Source organism: Vipera ursinii, assembly GCF_947247035.1.
Source record: "Vipera ursinii genome assembly, chromosome: 3".
NCBI lineage: Eukaryota > Metazoa > Chordata > Lepidosauria > Squamata > Viperidae > Vipera > Vipera ursinii.
Window position 1 is genome coordinate 179,036,072 of NC_139516.1, and position 25,353 is coordinate 179,061,424.

Here is a 25,353-nt window from a genome sequence, read left to right on the forward strand (position 1 = left end):
GTGCAGGTCTGATCTGCAACTACAGGAAACGTTTGGTTGAGGTTATTGCTGCCAAAGGAGGGTCAAACAGTTATTAAGTCCAAGGGTTCACATACTTTTTCCACCCTGCACTGTGAATGTTTCCATCTTATGTTCAATTAAAACATGACAACAGCTAATGTTTGTGTAGTATTATTTTAAGCAGACTGTGTTTTTCTATTGTTGTGACTTACATGACGTTTAGAGCGCATTTTTATGGCCAATTCATGCAAAACCCCACCTAATCCCAAAGGATTCACATACTTTTTTTTGCAACTGTATACTATTAAATTCTTGTTGTCATGACCTTTAAATGGGTGAAATGGTATATCACAGGGCAACAATTTTTGAAACAAGATACCTCAAATGGGCTAACTTACAGACTATGTCCCAAATGTCCCATGACTCCCAAGGGAATGAAATTTGGGAAAGCTAAGGCTGCATCAGTGCTGATAGGTTCTGGCTTCTTTATTTTCAATATTCTGTGACAGTTTCCCAGCCATTCTCCCAATCCCTTGCTACTTCCCTCATCCATCAACAACCACTTACCAAAGGGAAGGTGAGGGAGGGGAAGGGAAGGTTTCAAATACTCCCTGCCAGATTCCCACAAGGAAATTCAATAAGGAAGCTGAGAGGAAGTTGGAAGTCACTTTTGCTTTTTTGCTTGCCCTTGGTCATTCTGTTTAGGTAATACTGTATCTCTTAAATGATAACCCAATGGATCTAATATTTTATTTTTAAAAAAATCACCGTGCCACCAAAAAAAGCAAAACCATTGATGTTTAGCAAAGAATAGGTTGTTATTCTTCTCTAGTTTAGTTATATTTCCCTCCTCCCTTTCATATTATAATTTATCCACTGTTTATGAATACACAGATGCTTTATGCATTCATATAAATCTTTCTCATGCCTTAAAGATTTTTTACTCTTTCCATTTCATGGTCTTTCTTTTGAGAAAATCTAGAATGTATAATACAGATAAATGGTATTTGGAAAATAGCTAAAATACAGGTAAGCACTGACAGAAGTCAAATCTAACCAAGAGACATGAAAGATACATCAGGGCCACTCAAGAATGGAAGTGGACATGCTTTTGCTTTTCCATGTAGTCCTCACTTTTTCTCCTTCTCCATTCTTTTTATGCATGATGACAGGGGTATTTATTTCCTATGTTATTAAAAAAGGCACAATAAAAGCCAGATTGAATTATGTAGTTTATCAAAGAAAAGCGGAATAAGAAACAATCAGTCATTGTACCTTATTTCAAAATTCAGATGAGAAAATCAGCTATTATCTTAAAATGCCTGCACAGAATTCTTTTCTTCTAGATGGAAAATATAACATAAATACATTCATTTCTAAATATAAACATTTTGTATAGTGTTACTAAAGCTATTAAGAAACTATTACAGTTAATAGGAACAACACCTACTGCTCCTTCACTGATGGATCAAACAAGAAAGAGACATCACAGGATTCCTCTTTTCTATATAATATTCTACTCTTTATATATTCAAGCAAATAAATTAAGGTAAATAGGAAGGTGTTGACACTTAACCCTCTACCTTGTTACTCTCATTCTGCAAAGACCTATCCACCACAGTTACAGTACATAATAGTTTACTCCTAATAGGAGTTTACTCCCCATGAGTACCATTGACTGGACTCGTGAAATATATAAAGCCATAGCAAATTATATCTGAGTGGAATGCATGGAACCAAGCAGCTCACAAGTTTTACAGATAGTGACACTATTCCAGTGTGAAGTTAGATTACAATTTCTAGAATTCTCATCCAGTACGACTTAACAATGCAATATAAGGAAAAACCAAAGGAGGATATATTTTTGGACTTGTTATTTTATAATAGCCTGATGGCATTGTCTGATGTGGGTAAGGGGAAAAATATCCTTTGCAAACATATACTTATGGTGAACTAAACAAATATTCATTCTTTACCAATCAATGTAACATCTCTCATTAATGCAGAATCTTGTTCAATACCTTATTTTGCTGAATTATGCTAGTGCCTAAATAAGACGAAGCTCATTTCATATTTTCAGACAGCTTTAATCATGTGTTTAGCATCAATACCAAAGTTTGGACTGTAAATTTTGCATAATGCAATAAAATACTTACATGTTTATGAACAGGGAATTGAAAAACTAACACATTTTATCAAAAAGCATAAGCTGTTGTGCACTACAGTTCATCAGAAGTGATGGAGTGGCTGAACTGGTATAAGATTTAAATTGGTATGAATAGGGCAGTGGTGTCGAACCTATGGCATGGGTGCCAGAGGCGGCACTCAGAGCCCTCCCTGTGGGCACCTGCGCCATGCCCCGGAGGTGGCAACTGTCCCTCTTCAACCAGCCGCCTGCTAATTCGCCGAGATCCCATGTGGCTGAATGCATCCTGGCACGGCTGGTTTTCCTCCCTCCCACCCATCCTGTCCCTCCTGGCCTCACATGCTCTCCTTTTCCCAGGGACGATCCACTGCATCACCTCCTCAGCTGTTGGCCGACCATCCATCTTGGAGGCAGCCTCTCTGAACTGCTGGTGACGGGCTGCAGAGCCCGAGTGTGCCGGTCGAGGGGCTGGCAGGCTGTGGCTAGTGACGGACACCGTTGGCCCCCATGCACTCGCTGACCTCTGTGTGCGGGGGCCAATGGTGTCAGGCAGCAGCTGCCCCAGCCCTTGCCTTGCCCCATGGCAATGGCATCCCCACCCTGCCTCGCCTCACCCCGTAGGATGAGTCTCTTGCCTACTGCCCCACCTGCCAGAGACCTCCTGGAGCTCCCCCAACCCCGCCCATCCCCAACAGGTGTCCCTCCCCATGAGCAACATTGAGGTGACCACACCACCTTGGCCACACCCACCCAATCTTCCATGACCACCACAGCCACACACACCCAGTGGGCCATGCCCACCTGGCACCCAGCGATAAATAAGTGGGTTTTGGGTTGCAGTTTGGGCACTCAGTCTCTAAAAGGTTCGCCACAACTGGAATAGGGGGAAAAAGAGACAAGGAAAGACAATTTGGATAAGAAAATGTAGATTACATGTGAAACAGAGTGTAACTACCTTATCAATTAACTATTTCAATGTGTTAAAATCTATTGCATTTGTTTGGGCCTTCTAAGATATATGTGAGCTCAGCCAGATATATCTGACTCTATTGTGCTATAAAAGTGTCTTTTTCCAAGATGGCTGCTCTGAGGTCTGTAATAGAATGTCCTGGAAATTTGAAATGCATAAATAACCTGCCCTGTGTCTTCTCCTTTCCCCCTCATTCCAATTGAAATCCTATATCAGTGTAAAAGCTTCTGATGAGGTGAGCTATAGCTCACAAAAATATATAGTTTTTAATAAAATATGTTAGTCTGAAAAGCTGCTGTCATTAAGCTAAACATAACCATAGTTTTGTCTATCATAAGCTACCATGGCTACAGTGAATGATTCTTTATGAATAGTCTTCCAATAGCAGCCATCTGCCTAAGCTTCAATAACACAAAGCTGTCTAAATATGGAACTATTTTGCTGTTAGTTTTTGCATTACTAACTTCAGTATTATGGCACAATACAAAAAAAATGTTTGAAAGCTATATTGTTTGGCTGATATTTTTGTTTATAGATCTTAATATGTCAGAAGTGGCAAACAGCTCTTCCCTTAAGTCATGTTGAAAGTCTGGTGAGTTTCTACTGATTGCAGTAGACACTTTTCATGTGTTCAGACGGAAAAGAAACATGTCAATTCCCCACAGAGGAAATCAGGTCATACCATAGACAACTCTCTATTCAGTTACATTAATATGCATGAAAAGATAAAACATTATGATACTATTCATGTGTGAAACTCTCCGTATGAAAGTTTTTAAATTTTAGTTTCACAAAATCTAGTTGAGTACTAGACCAGGGGTCCCCAATCCCTGGTCCGTGAATCAGTACTGGGCCATGGCATGCCAGCAAGCGGTCCACACAAACAAGCAAACCCCATCCGCAGGATGCAGACAGCACACAAAACCATGCTCCCTTTGGTCCACAGAAAAACCTCCCTCCACGGAACCGGTCCCTGGTTCCCAAAAGGTTGGGGATCTATGTATTATACTAAACAAGCCTGATAACTCTAATACCAGCTTAAAACGAATTACTTAAATGTAATAATAATAATAATAGTAATAATAAAGTTGGAAGGGATCTGGGAGGTCATCGAGCCCACCCCTTGCTCAGGCAGGAGACCCTATACCATTTCAGACAAATGGCTGTCCAGTCTCTTAAAAACTTCCAGTGTTGGAGCATTCACAGCTTCTTGAGACAGGTTGTTCCTCTGATTAATTGTTCTGTTAGGAAATTTCTTCTTACTTCTAGGTTGCTTCTCTTCTTGATTAGTTTCGATCCATTGCTTCTTGTCTTGCCTTCAGGCGCTTTGGAGAATAGCTTGACTCCCTCTTCTTTGTGGCAACCCCTGAGATATTGTAACACTGCTATCATGTCATCTCGTCCTTCTCTTCATTAAACTAAACATACCCAATTCCACCAACCGTTCCTTATATGTTTTAGCCTCCAGTCCCCTAATTTATTTATTTATTTATTAATGGGATTTATATCCCGCCCTATCTCCCAAAGGACTCAGGGTGGCTGTTTGTTGCTGTTCTCTGTATTTCTTTCTAGAGTTTCAATATCCTTTTTACATTGTGGTGACCAAAACTGGATGCAGTATTCCAAGTGTGGCCTTACCAAGACATTGTAAGACACTTCTCCCTTCATGGATTACTGCCTTGTCATGGCGAAGGGGCTTGTGTAATTCAATGAAGCTATGAGCTATGCCGTGCAGGGCCACCCAAGATGGACAGGTCATAGCAGAGAGCTCTGACAAAACGTGATCCACTGGAGAAGGAAATGGCAACCCACTCCAGTATCTTTGCCATGAAAACCCTATGGACAGTACCAAAAGGCAAAACTATATGACGCTGGAAGATAAACCCCTCAGGTCGGAAGGTGTCCAATATGCTACTAGGGAAGAGCAGAGGGCTAGTACTAGTAGCGCCAGAAAGAATGAAGCGACTGGGCCAAAGCCGAAAGGACACTCAGCTGTGGATGTATCTGGTGGTGAAAGGAAAGTCCGATGCTGTAAAGATTTTTTATCCATAGGAACCTGGAATGTAAGATCCATGAATCAAGGAAAGTTGGACGTGGTCAAACAAGAGATGACAAGTCTGAACATCGACATCTTAGGAATCAGAAAACTAAAATAGACAGGAATGGGTGAATTTAATTTAGATGACCATCAGGTATACTACTGCAAGCAAGAATCCCTCAGAAGAAATGGAGTAGCCTTCATAGTCAATAAAAGAGTAGGAAAAGCAATACTGGGATACCATCCCCAAAATGATAGAATGATCTGAGTTTGAATCCAAGGCAAACCATTCAATATCACAGTAGTCCAGGCCTATGCCCAAACCACCGGTGCTGAAGAGGATGAAATTGACCAATTCTATGAAGCCCTACAGCTCCTTATAGAACTAACACCAAAAAATGATGTCCTTATCATCATGGGGGATTGGAATCCTAAAGCAGGAAGCCAAAAGATAACCGGAATAACAGGCATGTTTGGCCTTGGAGTACAAAATGAAGCAGGGCACAGGCTGATAGAATTTTGTCAAGAGAATATGATGGTCATAGCAAACACTCTTTTCCAACAACCCAAGAAACAGCTCTACATGTGGACATCACCAGACGGTCAACACAGAAATCAGATTGACTATGTGCTCTATACAGTCAGTAAAAACAAGACCAGGAGCTCACTGTGGCTCAGACCATGAGCTTCCCGTTGCAAAGTTTAGGCTTAAACTGAAGAAAGTAGGGAAAAGCACTAGGCCACTCAGGTATCAATTAAATCATATCCCTGTTGAATATACAGTAGAGGTGACAAATAGATTTAAGGAATTAGATCTGATAGACAGAGTGCCTGAAGAACTATGGACAGAGGTTTGCAACATTGTAGAACAGGTAGCAACTAAAACCATCCCAAAGAAAAAGAAATGCAAGAAAGCAAAATGACTGTCTGAGGAAGCTTTGGAAATAGCTGAGGAAAGGAGGGAAGCAAAAGGCAAGGGAGAAAAAGAAAGATACGCCCAATTGAATGCAGAAATCCAGAGAATAGCTAGAAGAGATAAGAATGCCTTCTTAAATGAACAGTGCAAACAAATAGAAGAAAACAATAGAATAGGGAGGACCAGAGGTCTCTTCAAGAAAATTGGAGAGATGAAGGGAACGTTTTGTGCAAAAATAGGCATGATAAAGGACCAAAATGGCAGGGACCTAACAGAGGCAGAAGAGATTAAGAAGAGGTGGCAAAATTACACAGAAGAACTATACAAGAATGAGCTTAACGTCCCTGATAATCACAATGAGGTGGTCACTGACCTCGAGCCAGACATCCTAGAATGTGAAGTGAAGTGGGCCTTAGAAAAGCTGAGCAACAACAAAGCTAGTGGAGGTAACAGTATTCCAGCTGAGCTAATCAAAACCTTAAAGGTCGATGCAGTAAAAGTGCTACACTCAATTTGCCAGCAAATTTGGAAAACTCAACAGTGGCCACAGGATTGGAAAAGATCAGTTTACATTCCAATTCGAAAGAAAGGCAGTGCCAAAGAATGTTCAAACTATCGCACCATTGCACTCATTTCACATGCTAGTAAAGTTATGCTTAAAATCCTACAAGCTAGACTCCAGCAGTATGTGGATTGAGAACTACCAGAAGTACAGGCAGGATTTCAAAGAGGCAGAGGAACTAAAGATCAAATTGTCAACATATGCTGGATCATGGAGAAAGCTAGGGAGTTCCAGAAAAACATCTACTTCTGCTTCATTGACTAAAGCCTTTGATTGTGTGGATCATAACAAAGTGTGGCAAATTCTTAAAGAGATGGGAATACCAGACCATCTATCTCTTGAGAAACCTATATGCGGGTCAAGAAGCAACAGTGAGAACTGGACACAGAACCACTGATTGGTTCAAAATTTGCCCTGTTCACCGCCCTGAGTCCTTCGGGAGAAGGGCGGTATATAAATAAAATTTTAAAAAAAATTGGGAAAGGAGTCCGGCAAGGCTGTATACTGTCACCCTGCCTATTTAACTTATATGCAGAGCACATCATGAGAAAGGCAGGGCTAGATGAATCGAAAGTTGGAATTAAGATTGCCGGGAGAAATATAAACAACATAAGATATGCAGATGATACCACTCTAATGGCAGAAAGTGAAAAAGAACTAAAGAGCCTCTTGTTGTGGGTGAAGAAGGAAAGTGCAAAAGTTGGGTTGAAACTTAACATTAAGAACACCATGATCATGGCATCCAGCCCTCTCAATTCCTGGCAAATAAATGGGGAAGAAATGGAGGTAGTGACAGATTTTATTTTCCTGGGCTCCAAGATCACTGCAGACGGGGACTGTTGCCAAGAAATTAAAAGACGCTTGCTCCTGGGGAGGAAAGCAATGGCAAATCTAGACAGCACACTAAAAGCAGAGACATCACCCTGTCAACAAAAGTGCGTATTGTCAAGGCTATGATCTTCCCAGTTGCAATGTATGGCAGTGAAAGTTGGACCATAAGAAAGGCTGAGTGCCAAAGAATTGAGGCCTTTGAACTATGGTGCTGGAGAAGACTCCTGCGAGTCCCTTGGACTGCAAGGCGATCAAACCGGTCAGTCCTAGAGGAGATCAACCCTGACTGCTCTTTAGAAGGCCAGATCCTGAAGTTGAAACTCAAATACTTTGGCCACCTAATGAGAAGGAAGGACTCACTGGAGAAGAGCCTAATGCTGGGAAAGATTGAGGGCAAGAGAAGAAGGGGACAACAGAGAATGAGGTGGCTGGATGGAGTCACTGAAGCAGTAGGCCTGAGCTTAAATGGACTCCAGAAGATGGTAGAGGACAGAAAGGCCTGGAGGAATATTGTCCATGGGGTCGCGATGGGTCGGACACGACTTCGCAGCTAACAACAACAAGAAGGGTGGACAGGTGCTCATTTACCATTTTCTTGCCTATCTTGTGTTTCTAATCTGTTTTTTACGGTACTGGTTTTTGATAGGTTTGACTGTAACTTGAAGCATTAGATACTGAAGTTAAAGAAACTATAAAACTGCTTAGAGTGCAAAATGAATCTCCTAATTGGCTTAAGAATTAATTGGCGAGAGCAGCTTTTGCTGTTAATCTAATGTAAATGCTTAAGGCTGCAAAATTTGATTAAAGATTAATATAAACAAATGAAATAATTCCAGTTTTGAAAGCTAGAAGCAATATAATTCAAAGGTTATTCCTTTAACCTATGTTAAGGGAATTGGTAAACTTTATTAAACAATTATTACTGTATATTTAAACTAGTCCCTCAATATATCCCCACAGGAATTACAGGCTACATGAAATTCAAAAATGTGCTGTGATACATTTTTGTTTTTGTTTAATGGGGATAGTGTTTACTCTCTTTTGGAAAATAAACAGATTACAATTTGTGTTTGAATAGGTATAGTGAAAATAAGACTAAAACATTTTACTGAATAAATACATTTAACTCAGGGGTTTCCAACCAGGGGTGCTCGCACCCCCTGTGGGTACAAGACAATATTCCAGGGGGTGTGAAAACTTGGGTTTAGAAGTTTCAAAATTATAGTGTATTTGCATAATTCGTTATTTTGAACTTTTGTAAGGAGTGTGAGAATATATCAGAAGCATTCTAAGGGTGCGGGGTATAGAAAAGGTTGGAAGCCGCCAATTTAATTGATCTGGAAACCAGGACTGATTAATCACTGACTCAACACTTATTAAAACATACAAAAAATGCAAATACTGAATATTTTTAGATTAAAAAAATATTAACCTAGTGTCTTCAGATATATTGGGCTGTAATTTCTACTGTCACTTGTTATTACTGATACTATCTGGATATGATATCTGAAATCCAAAACATCTGGAGTGCACCAGAATGCCTAATTTAACAGACTGGAACTTCACATATCCATTTGGCATACAGTGAAGATATACATCGCTTCAAGTTTACAATTAGTTTAAATATTTTCAAGACAACAGCAGAACTGTCAAACATAGCCAAGTCTGTTTTACAGCTGAAAGTTATACTGAATATTATTCTTAAACCCTTCAGTGAAATTCTATGAAAGTATATTGTGTTATTTTATAAGAGTTACAATTACAGAAACCAACTGAATCTGTTTGTAAAGAATTTTATACAGATGTGTCATAAACAGGAATTGTTTATTGTATTGGTAGATTGGAATGAGAATGTATTTAAGTATTTAAATTATCATTCTTAGGAAACTTGACAACATCCCAGTATTTTATCCATTCTCCCTGAATAATATTTCTCAGAAATGTATTTTAATGAATTCACTAGATAATTATGCAACTAGGTAACTATTCTTTATTATTCTTTTTATTGGCAATTTTAAACATATTTCTAGATGGCTTTTACTTAATCCTATAATTTTTTAAAGAATACTTTACAAAAATATACTTTGAAACTAAAATATTTAACAGTTTAAAATTAAGTTTTTTAACTATTACATTTTGTCACTGATGAAATTATCATTTATCTTAGTAAACTGTTTTATCATTATAAGAAAATCTGCAACACATATTGAAACAAGTTTAAAGCAGTATAACCCAAAAGTTTTGAAAAGCAAAAAAAAAATACTTTAAAATAAATATTTAAAACAACAGGTTTCAGCTTCATTTTGATCATCCGCTAGATATAAATTAACCTTCTAGACATTTGAAACTACAACTTCCTTCACTGACATTTGGCTGGGACTTAGATTAATTTAGGACACTGGAAGCCAACAAACAATCCTATGTTCTCAAAACCCACTCCAATAAAGAAGTATCACAGAACATAATTTTAAAGTAATTTTGATACTAAAATATTTATCAGTACTAATATTAATTTTTTAACTACAATACTCAAAATTGGACAAGTTTGTGGAATTTTCTTAGCATTATTTTCAGTAGTAGTTTGCTAGGTCTAAGAGTGATTAGCTCAAAGACACTCAGCTTATTTCAAATTAAGGCTGGACTAGAACTCATGGTCTTCTAGCCTGATGCTTTTAACCAGTACTGTACAGCAAATTAGTTCCCTCTGAAAACTAGTTCAAACTGATTTTCTACTATTTAAGAGAAAAAATATTTTGCAAATCTTGGACTGATAACCTTCACACATTACTTATCCAGCCAGCTCTTTTTGAAGGAAAGATGCTATGACTTACAGAAATTAGTTCTCAGCAATCAGACTTGCCACTATTGTTACAGTTAGTAATTAAATTACTACATCTGACAGTCCTGACAGGTCTACAATCAACCCGACATCTCTAATGCAGTGAACAAGATGAGAAGGAGAGTTTCAAACAACAGCTTTTGCTGATGCAGCCACAAGTATCAGAGACATAACTAGAAGAACTGATGCAAGATAGCTCAATGTAAAATATCTTATGTGCTGAGAAAGTTAACATTTTAACATTTTTTTGAAATCATATTGTTCTTTGTATCTTAGTAAGCTTAAAAGAATGAATATGTATTTAAATATAAATTATATTGAATTTATATTATTGAATATTTGAGAACAATACACCAATACTTCAGCAGATACACAAATATCTTTTCATTTCTGAGTTGCTCAGAGGACAGGTATTATTTCAGATAATGATCTGAACCAAGGACACACTAAATGTTTCGTGCTTCCATTTTCATCCCATTTGACTTGTTACATAACTAAAATAATAGTAAGACAAAATAACTGCTGCCCAGCTTTCAGAAGTGGTCTAATTTCACTCCTGAACATACTTTTTATATTCTTATAAAAAGTTCTTATATATAAGTATATTTTCTTTTACTACAGACAAATGTACTATAACCTATAAATACAGTGATGCCAATATTTGAAATGTATTTGAACAATGTAATTTCTAGAGGTAGTTTTTGAATATATTATTAAACCACCCATTGTTGTAGGTTACCATATTCTTAAACTTTCCACTATTTTTTCAAAAAGATAGTGGGCTTACAAGCTATATAAATTCTTATTTATGTCTGATTTAACACCTTTCAGGATAGACACAGATTTGGATTTTCTTTAGTAAAAGAATCGGGATGGTTATTAATTACATTTGTAGTTTGACCAGTCTAAACAGTAAAATCTTGAAGAACTCCGATTTAGCCTAAATTTAATGTATATTTATGCATGAAAAAGGCCCATTTTCATTTATCTGTTGAAGTTTACTATATGCTTTCTTTTAAAATCTTGTAGCATAAATCCTACATGTTTTCAAAGTTCAATATTCCCACATCAGACGTTCTAGTGATAAATTCCATCAAAGTCCAAATCAGCATCATTATCTAAGTTCCAATACAAAACTTTACTGTGTTTTAAAACAAATGACCAAAGCTTTTCCAGCAAAGCTATGGAAAAATTTACAAAATTAAGATATTAGAGCATCCATGCATCTTGCTGAAATAGTATGACATGCTTGATTTTAGTTTAGTTATATTCAACAAACTATGATGATTTGCATAATATAAATCCAGACATTAAAATGTTATAGAAATATGTTTAGTAGGAATTAGCCGTCAAAAAGCACAAAAACATCATAGGGATTAAGGTAAATAATGACTGAAATACGAGTCACTTTATTTTTTGTTCCAATAACCTGACTGTTGTGTACTGGGTTCTTGCTGGAAAGCAGGAGACGAGGTGAGAGAGTTCAGGCAGAAACATGCTTTATTGAATGCAGGAACTGAACTGGGAACCAAGGCTGCTACACAGCTATTTATACTCTGGCCACTAGGCAGCAGCCAATAGGTTTAAAGAAACCTATTGCCGCCCTAGAGCCAACCAATGGTGGTCCTGGAGATGGTCTGTCTGAGAAGCCAGCGACCGTTACCCAACTCATTGCTTAAGCAATCTCACAGCATTCAAAATCCACGTGGTACAGTTTAAGCAAAACTAGGCCCAATACATTACACCAACCATGATTTATTACCAAATGTTTACTGATGTAAACTATTTAAAAAGTCCTGGTTGGCAAAAAATAAAATATGTTAAAAATTTCTTATCTGAAATGTGAACAAAATGCTCCAAAAGGCTGATATAAACATGCCACCATTCTAGAAATGTATTTTGAATATGTCTTTTATAAATTATCAATATATTTTTGACTAAAGCAAATAAAATTAAAATAAAAATGAGCAACAATGTAATTTTTAAAAATGGTTTCATTTTTGAAAAGTGTAGTTAAAAAACTGTAAATCATTATGTAGCAGCATATATATTTCCAGTAATGTTCTAGGCGCCACATATATATATAACTGAAAAACATTAAAATAATTAAAGCAAAATAGGTTTATTATCATTACCGTATGGGAAGTTTTCAACCTATGACCCATTAGTTTAACAACCAGTCAAAGTTACAATTGCCTAGGAAAAAGTATCTTACAACTATGTACTCACACCTATGACCATCCCACCACCCCCATGGCCATAGGATCATAATAGGGTACATGGCAACTGGTTCATATTTACAACCAGTTGTATATCCTGTAATTAGATGAATTTGTAACTTTTGATAATTTTTGGGCAAAAATGATCACTGTAAAAATTGTTGTAAAAATCAGACCTGACCCAATTTATGACCACAACTTATGACTTCAATTCTGGTCCCAATTATGGGCATAAGTCAAGAAGCACTTCAATTCATGCACATTTGTCATTACTATTTTTTATATTTATGTACCATAGTAGCAAATATCTAGATGTAGCCCAGACTATCAGAAATTCATTCACCTAGGATAGAATATGCCAATTCAAGCAGGGCATTTATATTACTCTGTTGCAAAAATATGCGTGTTACTATTACAGTTTGTTATATATTTTAGTAGACTGTAATCTACTTCAGAAGATTAGAAAATATTCATGATATGTTCGTGTGATTGGCAATACATTACTTACAATAATTTATGCAATCTTATTTCACTTACCCTCTGAACTCCCTATTTCTTATTTCCTTTAATCATGTATACTTATGTATAATTCAGGCTAAGATACATGTTTATGATTAAAGAAAAACTGAGCTACGAAACCTTATATTATGAATTTGCTAGACTTTACCATACCACAAAACTCATCTGTTTTGTTAGGCATGCTGTTTGTGCTGAAACAACCCAATTTAAGAGTTACAATCCAAGTACTTTACGCAGAAAAAGGGAGCCTATAGGAAGGTTTTTTTTAAAAAAAACTTTTCTTCAAATTTAAATCACTCTACTTGCAAGAAATACAATAAATTGATAGGTAGGTAGATGTAACAGCTGTTTCCTAATTCAGAGGATCCCTGTCTTCCTGAGCCAATTGGTACATTTAGAATTTTAGGCACATGAAGATTGTTCCATTATTACTGAGTGCAAAACTATGAATTAGCAATCTGAAACAAATTAGAAACAAACAAACATTTTGATAGGTTCTTTGCTGCAAGACTTTGCCTTTTAAAGATGCACTAGCTTGTTTGTTGGCAAGTTTGTGAAATTTATTTCACTGTTTTTGAGCAAATAGATTTGATAAACTGGCTCTATCCAAAATATTTCTTAAAAATCCATTTTGAATTTAGTGTTCTTTTTTTGTAGACAACTGAGTTTTTGTTTACTTTCATCAGATGTCTATGATTCCCTATCAAACTGTGAAACTGCAAAATATTTACCTATGCTCAATACCATGGTTAGAATGCAGTACTGCAGGCTAACTCATTGCTCACTCCAAGTTCAATTCTGAGCAGCTCAAGGTTGACTCAGCCTTCTGAGATCAATAAACTGGGAACCCAGACTGTTGGGACCAATATGCTGACTGTAATTGCTACAAGAAATCCTATTAGGTTGATCCAAACTTTGAACTTACCCCCCCCCCCTCAAAAGCTGGAGGGTAGGAATTGCGAATACCTCCAGGGAGAGTTCCAGAAAAAGGGGCTACTAATGACATGAATGTACTTCGTGGACTTCTAAGGGAGGGAGGGAGGGAGAGAGGTGAAGAAAGAGAGAGACTGAAGTGGCTTACAATGACCAAATTGAGAAGGCAAATTCTATTCTGACAAGGCATTGCTTGATATAAACTACTAGTATTATATTATGTAGTGCTTTAAAAACAACAATTCAGCAACTTATAAATATGTGTTATCCTTCATTTGTTGGATTGATTCACCAGCACTCTAGCTGATCCCTACCAGCTGTTACCTTCCATCTCTAGAGGCAACCCCATGTAAGGTAGGACCATAGTTGGTGAACCAGCCAAACCTTCCATGTGCTGTTCAAAACTGTCCAGGAAGAGAATAACCCAACCCAAAATAATTACTGGGATCACTATTGTTAGGGTGCCATCTGAATAATGCCATCTGAATAACAATTCCATCTTGAATGGATTTAAATAAGCTTATTTTACATTATTTAGATCCTCACAGCTCCAAGCACTGATCCAGGGTTTCAACAGTATTGCTAGGGTGGCAAGGTAAGGCTGAATGTTATCAGGATATTCTTGTATGGTGGATATAGAAAGTCTATAAACCCTTGTTGAAATGCTGAGTAAAAAATGTAAAAATATCAGACCAAGATAATAAATCGCTTCAGATTTTTTCTGTCTATAACATAACACATAAGCTGTAGAATTCAATTGCAAAACAAACTGAAATCTTTTAGAGGGGAAAAATAATTAAAAATTTAACATGGTTGCATAAGTGTGCACATCTTTAAACTAATACTTTCTTGAAGCATGTTTTGATTTTATGACAGCATTCAGTCTTTTGGGGTAGGAGACTATCAGCATGGCACGTTTTGCCTTTGGAATCTTTGTTATTGTTCCTTGCAAAAGTACTTCCAAACTGTCAGAATTGCAAGGGCATCTCTTGTGCACAGTCCTCTTCAGCTCACCCCACAGATTCTCAGTTGGATTGAAGACTGGGCTCTGGCTAGACCACAGGTCTGCAAACCGCGGCTCCGGAGCCGCATGCGGCTCTTTCAGCCGTCTCCTGCGGCTCCCAGTCCTCTGCCATGTGCAGTCCAAAAAAAAAAAGAAAAGAAAAAAGTGGGACTAAAAAAGTTCAACCAATCAATTCAAATATGCAGGGTAGGTGCATATCTCGCCTTGGCTCCACTGTTCAGCCAAACCCTGTTCTGCGCATGCGCTCATATACGCGCATGCGCACACATTTTTTGCGGCTCCCAGTTTTTCCTTTTGTGGGGGAACCGGTTCCAAGTGGCTCTTTCACTGTTTCAGGTTGCTGACCCCTGGGCTAGACCATTCCAAAACTTTGATCATCTTCTGGGGAGGCCATTTGTTTTTATGGAGGTATGCTTTGAGCTGTTGTCATGTTGAAAGGTAAAATTCCTCCTCATTTTCAGCATTTTAGCAAGTTTTGTGCCAAAATTAACTGATATTTGGACTGTCATAATTCTCTCCACCTTGACTAAAAGCTAAAGCTTGTTCTACTGAAGAAAAGCAGCCCCAAAGCATAATGCTGCCACCACCATGCTTCACTGTGGGTATAGTGTAGTTTTGGTGATGCACAATGCTGTTTATGCGCCAAACATACTTTTGGGAATTATGGCAAAAAAGTTATATTTTGATCTCATAAGACCGTAACATATTTTCCCACATGCTTTTATCATATGTGATGTAAGTATTTGCAAAATGTAACTGGGCTTGGATGTTTTCTTCGTTAGAAAAGGCTTTTGCATTGACACCCTACCCCACAGTCTAGACATATGGGAGAGTGTTGTCACATGTAATACAACCAGTACTCCTTGTTGTAGACCTCTTGGACTAATTTTCTTCTTTGTTTTTTTAAACAATTTTGGAGGCATATCCAGTTTTTGGTAGTATCACTGTTTGGGCATCCACTTGTTGATGTCTTCACTATGTGGAGGGTTTGTAATCAAACCTTGATCCGTATTGCGCATGCCCAAGATGGTGGATGTGCTCGGCTGAGCCCCGCAAGGAGCTCCGGCGATTTTGGCGACCCTGGAGTCTACAGAAGTGCTTTCGCCCTCTGTGTTGGGGCCGGAGCGGAATGGATAAGCAGATGGCTGTTGCTGCTGCTTTTTATAGCGGCATTGCCCTCCGTACCTGATATTGGCTCCGTGAGTTCCGGCGATCTTCGGAGGGGCCTGGTTGGGCCCGGAAGGCCCTGGAGGAGCCGCGGCTTGTGGCGGCTCCGGTCAGCTGATTTTTGGGGCCGTTGGAGCCGGTCAGCTGATTTTCGGGGCCGTTGGAGCCGCGGCTTAGAGCGGCGCGTGGAAGAGCGTTTGGAATGGGGCTTGAGTGGCGGAACGGCGGAGGAACGGCAGCGACGTCTGGAGCAGCTGGCGGGGGAGGGCTCCATGGCTCCTTTGGTACTCCGTCGGCCGGTGCTGGACTCGCTTGTCGCCTGACCCGTTACTGACACGGAAAAGAACTTTTGCAGCTGGGTCATCTTTTTACTTTATCATTTAGCAGGCTTTTATGCCTTTGGCCAGTAGCTGCTAATTCCTCCTGTCTTCCATGCCCCCAAAGACTCAGAAGGACCCAGGTGTTGAGTCACTGTGAGAGTGGCTCAGATGTACCACCTGCTACCCCCCTTAGAGGGGGTATGCCTTATCCTGGATGTGTATTCCATGCCGCCTCCTGGATCAGGCCTGTGACTGTCGTGAGAGGATGGTGGCCGACCTGTTCGGAGGTTGCCTGGCTCGAGTGGCAGTGAAGCTGGTTTGGCGGACTGGATAACTACCTACCTTCTGACTTTAGATCCTCCTTATCAATCATGGGGTTGCCTTTGCTGGACCTGCATGGACAATTATGGCTCGCCTATACTACACTAGCACGAACTTATTTGCTCTCAGGGGTGCCCCCCCTTCCTGGGTGCGACCCGCCTGCTTCTTTACTTCTCCTCTTGATGAAGGGCCCAACTGTTGGGACCCTGAGAGATGGTTGGGCAGGGATAGGAGCCTCCGATATAAATCTAAGAAGAGGCTCCTGGTTTGTTTTTTGTCGAAATATTTTATAGGGTTAGGAAGGGGGGGAGGGTTTGCGGTTTTGGTCGGATTTTGGGGGTGTCCACCAACCGCTGTTCAGGCCAGGCTTGGGATAGATCACAGCGGGACGGGGCTTGGGCTGGTTGCCTCCAGGGCCCCGGAGTGGGGTGTGGGATTATCTATTCCCACGACGTTAGGGAATGGCAGCAGGCGTTCGAACAGAGGGCCGTATCAACATCCAGGAGTGCGTTCCCGCTGTCTTCAAGCGGTGATGTGCTCCGACCCTCTGGTTTCGTCCCGTGGTTCCAGGAACGAGGATGAGCAGACACCTGAGCTCAGGCTTGTGTATTTTAATGCCAGGTCCGTACTCAATAAGGCCCCCCTCATCCGTGATTTGGTTGAGGAGGAGCGTGCGGACCTGGCTTGCATTACAGAGACCTGGTTGGGCCCAGAGGGAGGTTTCCCTCTGGTTGATATTTGCCCACCAGGTTTCTGGGTGCTTTACCAGCCTCGGGCTCAGGGTAGGGGCGGGGGTGTGGCGGTAGTTGTGAGGGAGACCTTATGTCCGCGGGAGGCCACCATTGTCCAAATAGCTGGGTGTGAGTCTCTCCTCCTGAGATGTGGCCCTAGGGCTCAGTTGGGCTTGCTGCTGGTGTACCTTTCGCCTAGTCGCGTAGCAGCAGCCCTGCCTGAGCTTCTCAACATCCTCTCGGGGTTGGTGATTGAGTTCCCCAAATTTATGATTTTGGGTGACTTCAATCTACCATCCCTGGAGGGATTATCTGAGTTAGCTTGGGAGTTCATGGCTTCCATGACGGCCATGGACCTGATGCAAGTAATTCAGGGCCCGACTCACTCAGATGATACCCAGCTTTTTATTTCGACCCCAAACCACCCCAGTTATGCCCTCGATGTGATGTCCTGTTGCCTGGAGGCGGTTCGGGTCTGGATGGGGAGGAACAGGCTTCGGCTCAACCCTGACAAGACTGAGTGGTTGTACGTGCCGGCATCTCGGGAAATTCAGATTACTCCATCTCTAATTATGGGGGGTGAGTTATTACCCCCCGTAGATAGGGCTCGCAACTTGAGTGTCCTCCTAGATTCGCAACTCTCCTTGGAAGATCATATAGGAGCTGTGACTAGGGGGGCCTTTGCCCAGGTTCACCTGGTGCGCCAGTTGCGGCCCTATCTGGACCGGGATGCCTTGCGTAGTCACTCATGTGCTCGTGGCCTCTCGTTTAGACTACTGCAATGCTCTCTACATGGGGCTGCCCTTGAGGACTACTCGGAGGCTTCAGCTGGTGCAGAATGCGGCCGCGTGAGTGGTGGTGGGGGTTTCCCGATACTCCCATGTAACACCTCTACTCTGCGAGCTGCATTGGCTTCCGGTTGCCCTCCGGGTGAGATTCAAGGAGCTGGTGATGGCCTATAAAGCCCTAAATGGCATGGGTCCGGATTACTTATGGGAGCATCTGCTGCCGGCATCAACTTCCCTTCGTCCAGTGCGCTACCACAGAGAGGGCCTCCTCAGGGTGCCGTCGGTCAGAGAGTGTTGAATGGCGGCCCCCAGGGGGAGGGCGTTCTCTGTGGGCGCACCAGACCTTTGGAACCGTTTACCGGTTGAGCTCCGGATGGCTCCTGACCTTCGCTCCTTCCGCCGTGACCTAAAAACTTACTTATTTGAACAAGCTGGCCTGGTCTGATGGGTTTGGGGTGTTTTAATATTAATTTTATTATTTTTACTGTAATTGGGCTACAATGTTTAATTCTTTTTAACTTTTGTACATTGTATTTCTATTGTATTTATTGCCCTGTACACCGCCCTGAGTCCTTCGGGAGAAGGGCGGTATAGAAATTAAATTATTATTATTATTATTATTATTATTATTATTATTATTATTATTATTATTATTATTATTATTATTATTATTATTATTATTATTATGTTCCATGGTATATCCAATGCCTTGAAGCATTTTTTTTGTACCCTTCTCCTGACTGATACCTTAGAATGAGATCCCTTTGATGCTTTGTAAGCTCTTTGCAGACCATGCATTTTGCTGTAAGAGACAACTGAGTAAATGCCAAAAAAATCCTTTTGGAACCGTTGACCTTCACATGGGCTTAATCAGAGTCATTTTAATTGATGGCAGGTGTGTACTGACTATTTAGCATCAGTTTTAATATGACTGGTTAAATCTGAACACAGCCATATCTCTACTTATAAGAGAGTGTAAACACTTATGCAGCTATGTTTTTCTGTTTTTTATTATGTTTTTCCCTAAAAGATTTCAGTTTGTTTTTCAATTGAATTGTAGTTTATACATTATATTAAAAGTGGAAAGAATTCTGAAGTGATTTACCTTGATCTGATTTTTTACATCTCAAAAACCTGGCATTTTAATGGGTGTGTGTAGACTTTCTATATGCATGTTCTATATGTATGTATGTTCTTCTGGAGTTCACAACATATCCTTACAACATATCTTCACTTAACATACAAAAGCAGATATTAAGCAAAATATACAGAACTAAAACCCTTTCAGCAACTGATATTGTTACCAATACAATACTGAGTTTACTGAAACAGCCAAACCTCAAATGAAAGAAAGCTGAATAGCAACTGTTCCATATAGGTAGTCCTCAACTTACAGCTGGTCACGTAACTCTTAGACATTATGATGTACTTGAAGAAAGTTTCTTATACATTTCCTTGAAGTTATAATTGCTTCACCATCTCTATTGGTTACAGCATCTCACAATCACATTTTGCAACCTTTTGCTTCTTTTCTAGCAAAAGCCATCCACTGGATAACCTACATTTGTAGTTACCAACATGTGAATCCCTTAATGACCAAATGACTTGCTTAATAACATTGTAAAAATGGTCATAAAATCAAATCCAGTCACATGGCGACTTGACTTATGATTGCAATGATGTATAAACAAAATTCTGGGCTCAATTGTGGCTGTAAGTTAATGATTACCTAAATGTGTTACATTTGTTGTGCAATTCTTACACAAGTAAACTGTATCAGTAGTGTAAACGAGAAACCTGGAAACTTAATCTTGGGACAACAGATACACAGAAGTAATAGAATATATCAATTCTCAAACATTAGACAATGTACAAAACCGATAGGTATTTCAGAGCACATATAAAATACTTTTGTGTATGAATATAGCATAATCTCAACTGATGATTTCTAATCAAACTATTAGCAAGCCATGTAGAAGAAATACTGGGATGGACTGGAGCACAATGGTAGATTATTATTTAAAAAATATGAACAACTCTTTGCTCAATACATCGTCAAATGCATAAATATTAAATTAACTAATTTCATAAAGAAGATACTCATTGTTTTCACTATGAATGCCAAGTCAGCTGCAATATAACACCAAGCTGACAGATAAACAGAACTAGAAAATTAAGTTTTCTGATAGCCAAAAGAAATCTGGCTTTCATCCAGGAATCAGTGTCATTATTTGACTCTGTATTTAATTAACACCAGTTACTGTCAAGCAGTCACTGGGGTAGTTCTTTCACTATCTTCATTCAGCTACTGGAAAAAAATCTGCCTTCATCTAGTCATTTTTAGATGGCAGAGATTGTTGCCAGTTTTTCACATTACCCATTCTTCCAGGTACTATAATACCATACAGCAGAAGATAAGCAATAACAGTCAGAATCCTGTATATCAAAACACATACTTGAAAACACTGTTATTCATAAAATTAAAATATCATTTTCTAAAAATCCTAATACTGATGTGCAAAAAAAGTGTAAGCTTTAAATATCTACTTTAGGCTGGTTCAAGAGTTTGATCTTTTTTTAATGGAATACTTTATATATCAGAAAATCTCATGGTGGGATTTTTTTTACACACTGCTTTTAATACTTTCAGATTCAAAAATAATGGGAAACAGGCAAAACATAGACTTGTGCCTACTGAGGCCAATGTGCTTTATATACTGTTTTATATGTCATAAAAGGTAAAGGTAAAGGTTCCCCCGCACATGCGTGCTAGTCGTTTCCGACTCTAGGGGCCGGTGCTCATCTCCGTTTCAAAGCCGAAGAGTCAGCGCTTGTCCGAGGACGTCTCCGTGGTCATGTGGCCGGCATGACTAGACGCCAAAGGTCATGTGGCCGGCATGACTAGACGCCAAAGGCGCCCGGAACGCTGTTACCTTCCCACCGTAGTGATCCCTATTTTTCTACTTGCATTTTTTACGTGCTTTCGAACTGCTAGGTTGGCAGAAGCTGGGACGAGTAACAGGCGCTCACTCTGCTATGCGGCACTCGGGATTCGACCCGCCAAACTGCCGACCTTCTGATCGACAAGCTCAGCGTCCTAACCCAGAGCCACCGCGTCCCTACTTTATATGTCATAGCTAACCATGTTTACATTTAATGGGAAGGCAATGATGGTTCAAATTTAAAGACTGAGTAAGTTTAATATAGCAGCAGAACCCATAAGAAAAAGAGTAAGGTAGGGGAGCATCCCATCACTAAGACAAAATCCTTCCACAGCAGTCTAAAAATTTGTTATAGTAAATGTGAAAAGGCTAAACAATTCCTGTATGCGTATGCTACTACTCCTTTGAAGCTTTTTATTCAACCATAAGCCTGCATGAATCTTACCTTTGCTGATCTTACCTTGTTTTTTTTAAGTACAGCTGGAAATATAAATACAGTGAGGGGAAAAATTATTTGATCCCCTGCTGATTTTGTACATTTGCCCACTGACAAAAATGATTGTAATGGTAGGTTTATTTTAACAGCAAGAGACAGAATAACAACAACAAATCCAGAAAAATGCATTTCAAACTAGTTATAAATTGATTTGCAGTATTTGACCTCTTTGCAAAACATGACATAGTACTGCTGGCAAAACCTTGTTGGCAATCACAAAGGTCAGATGTTTCTTGTAGTTGGTCACCAGGTTTGCACACATCTCAAAAGGGATTTTGTCCCACTCCTCTTTGCAGTTCCTCTCTAAGTCATTAAGGTTTAGGGACTGACGTTTGGCAGCTCGAACCTTCCAACTCCCTCCACAGATTTTCTATGGCATTAAGGTCTGGAGACTGGCTAGGCCACTCCAGGACCTTAATGTGCTTCTTCTTGAGCCACTCCTTTGTTCCCTTGGCTGTGTGTTTTGGGTCGTTGCCATGCTGGAATACCCATCCATGACCCATTTTCAATGACCTGGCTGAGGGAAGGAGGTTCTCACCCAAGAGTTGATGGTACATGGCCCTGTCCATTGTCCCTTTGATGAGGTAAAGTTGTCCTGACCCCTTAGCAGAAAAACACCCCAAAGCATAATGTTTCCACCTTCGTGTTGATGGTGGGGATGGTGTTCTTGAGGTCATAGGCAGCATTCCTCCTCCTCCAAACACGGCGAGTTGAATTGATGCCAAAGAGCTTGATTTTGGTCTCATCTGACCACAACACTTTTACCCATTTCTCCTCTGAATCATTCAGATGTTCATTGGCAAACTTCAGACGGGTCTGTACATGTGCTTTCTTGAGCATGAGGACCTTGCGAGCGCTGCAGGATTTCAGTCCTTCACGGCGTAGTGTGTTACCAATTGTTTTCTTGGTGACTATGGTTCCAGCTGCCTTGAGATAATTGACAAGATCATCCTGTGTAGTTCTGGGCTGATTCCTCACTGTTCTCATGATCATTGAAACTCCACAAGTGAGATCATTACCTGTATAAAAGACACCTGGGAGCCAGAAAGCTTGCTGATTGATAGGGGATCAAATACTTATTGCACTCATTAAAATGCAAATCAATTTATAATTTTTTTGAATTGCGTTTTCTGGATTTTTTTGTTGTTATTCTGTCTCTCACTGTTAACATAAACCTACCATTACAATCATTTCTTTGTCAGTGGGCAAATGTACAAAATCAGCAGGGGATCAAATAATTTTTCCCTTCACTATAGTTTGGAAAAGTGATGGAAAATTCTATACCAGGCATGGTGGTGGTAGACATTGGCCTCTAGTTAGATAGGCAGTAGCTATTTCTAACTAAACCAAGTCATTCTGTCAAGCCACATACGTTTATGTAAAGGGAAATTATGCGATTGCAAACAAAAATAATCTGACTATATATGAACTGAGTTACAAATAGAGTTACTGTCTATTGTTCCTTTTATATTTTGTCCCTGATTTACTCTCAATCCATCAGATATAACCCCATAACAAGAGCATTATCTTTGAAAAAAGGGAGGTATATTTTTCATGCAGTTCATGGTCTGCCTGCAGAGTTTTAAAGATTTATAAATTTAAAAAAATGATCAGAAACAAAACTGAAATTGTAAGACTTTCAGAATGAGGCCTCATTATATAAACTCAAAATACAATTTTGAGGAAGCCAATGCAAGCTTTTAAAAAAGCACCTCACTTCAATAAAGCTGCCAACAAAGCATACCTTGATGCTGTTGTCAGACTTCCAGTCCAACAGGCAGGACTGGAACCAATTAGCCAAGCTCACACAATACAAGACTTTCTGATAAGTTATTTGTACTGAAAAAAAGATTTCAAAGCCATAATGAAATATACCTAATGATTGCTATGTTTGAAGACCAATATCTATGAAATAGGCTATCCACCCCTTCTTTGGTGTGAAATGGTTGGTTTTCATCTGTCCCTTGTTTTTGCAATTTGCTCCCATGTTACTTTTTACTGCTTGTGTAAGAACTAACTCTTACACCTGCTTTGCAAAGCAACAGCAGGTTTTTTTTTACTGCTAAGACCAAAACAAAATAATTGTAATATTTTGAATTCTGTTTCAGGGTTCCTTCTTAGAGCTTCCATTACAGAAAACAACTGACAGGAACTTTCTTTGGCAAGAGATGGTAAGAGAAGGATAACGGCTGCATCATTAGGGTCTCAAGACTGGATATCTTCACCTCAGGCCCCGCAAGGTGAGGAAAGGTAGCCAGTCCCATTCCCAAAGATTTCCTAAGTGAGAGAGTCCAAACATGTAGGAAATCTGTTTCAAGGCCTGCTTTTCAATAGGACTTAGCTAATAAGTCTTTTTAATATGTGAACATATGAAGCCTCTTTTCAACAGAAAAAAGAATCTAGATGAGAATGAAAACACAACATGAATTATTTTTGTGCTTCATTCCTGATAATGATAATAAAGATAACTTACCAGACACAATGAGGCAGTTAAATCAGTATTGGTTGAATATTTGAAAACTTCAATCTTCAGATACATCTCAAGCCTGCTATAAACAAACAAACAGACAATAAACATTAATACTGAATTCTATTGCTTATTTTATATTGCCACATTAATTTTTTATCACTCTAAAGCAGCGGTCCCCAATCTTTGTGGCTTGGCGGCCCGGCGGGATAGGGGAACTTGCACCATGAGAGCAGTGGGGTGGCATGCATGCACGAGTGCCAGCCTGCCATTCCACAAGGCACAGTTGCAAATAAACCCCAGCCTGGTAGTGGACGGTGGCCCAGAGGTTAGAGCGCCCTGCTCTAAAGTACTCTAAAATGATCCTTTTCTTGATAATTTAAGTCACCATTTCTAAAGAACAATATTCTTTTTTAATGTTTTTTGTGTGGAAATCAGATTTACATGTAAAGAAATTTTAGCTTTAAAAAGCCAACCCAATGCAGGGTTCCATACTGCAAGCAACAAAGTTTCTTAACAGAGTATTTGAAAGAATGATGTACAAGCATCACTTGCATCCAACCAGTTACATTCTGCTCTAGTAAGAGCAAGATATTGATGCAGTTGAGCCTGTTTATCAATATTTAACCTGCTTAAAATAAGTGCAGAAAATAGACAATCAAATCATTCTCCAGATAAAACACTTTATGACATCAAAAAGTTAAATATCCTTCAGTACAGAATATCTGGAAAATTTAGTATGATAAATATTGATGAAAACAAAGAACATAGTTTCTTACTATTAAAGGTAAGTTCCTGTAATCACAGCATTTAGCAACAATTTTTAGTATTCAAATCATTACTGCATGAAATACCTACAGATTATTTTATTTTTCAGAAGAAAATTGTAGCAGACTTGTGATTTTTTTAAAAAAGTGATCTTATGGGCACTAAAGCTAAAACTGTATTTTAAAAATAGCTAAAAATTCATGAAGTTTCAGTAATTTCCTATCAGCTATTTAAAAAAAAATACTGGTGTCTTCTCCAATTTTTCAATAGATAATACAAGTTATTTTTTTAAAAAAATATGACTTTCTAAAATTTATATTTAATTGGAGATTCTACAGAATATCAGAGAGGATATA

At 39.3% G+C, this 25,353-nt stretch overlaps 1 protein-coding gene across 3 annotated transcripts in view; it reads right to left on the reverse strand.

Annotated features, from left to right (window-relative positions):
- Positions 1-25,353, reverse strand: part of NCOA2 (nuclear receptor coactivator 2) — a 151,791-nt gene that overhangs the window by 111,982 nt on the left and 14,456 nt on the right. For 2 of the 3 annotated variants that reach the window (XM_083359374.1, XM_083359373.1), the window contains exon 2: positions 24,236-24,311. The gene's annotated coding sequence lies outside the window, so the exon portion shown is untranslated. The remainder of the gene's footprint in view (positions 1-24,235; positions 24,312-25,353) is intronic. The other variant, XM_083359375.1, reaches the window with a different exon arrangement.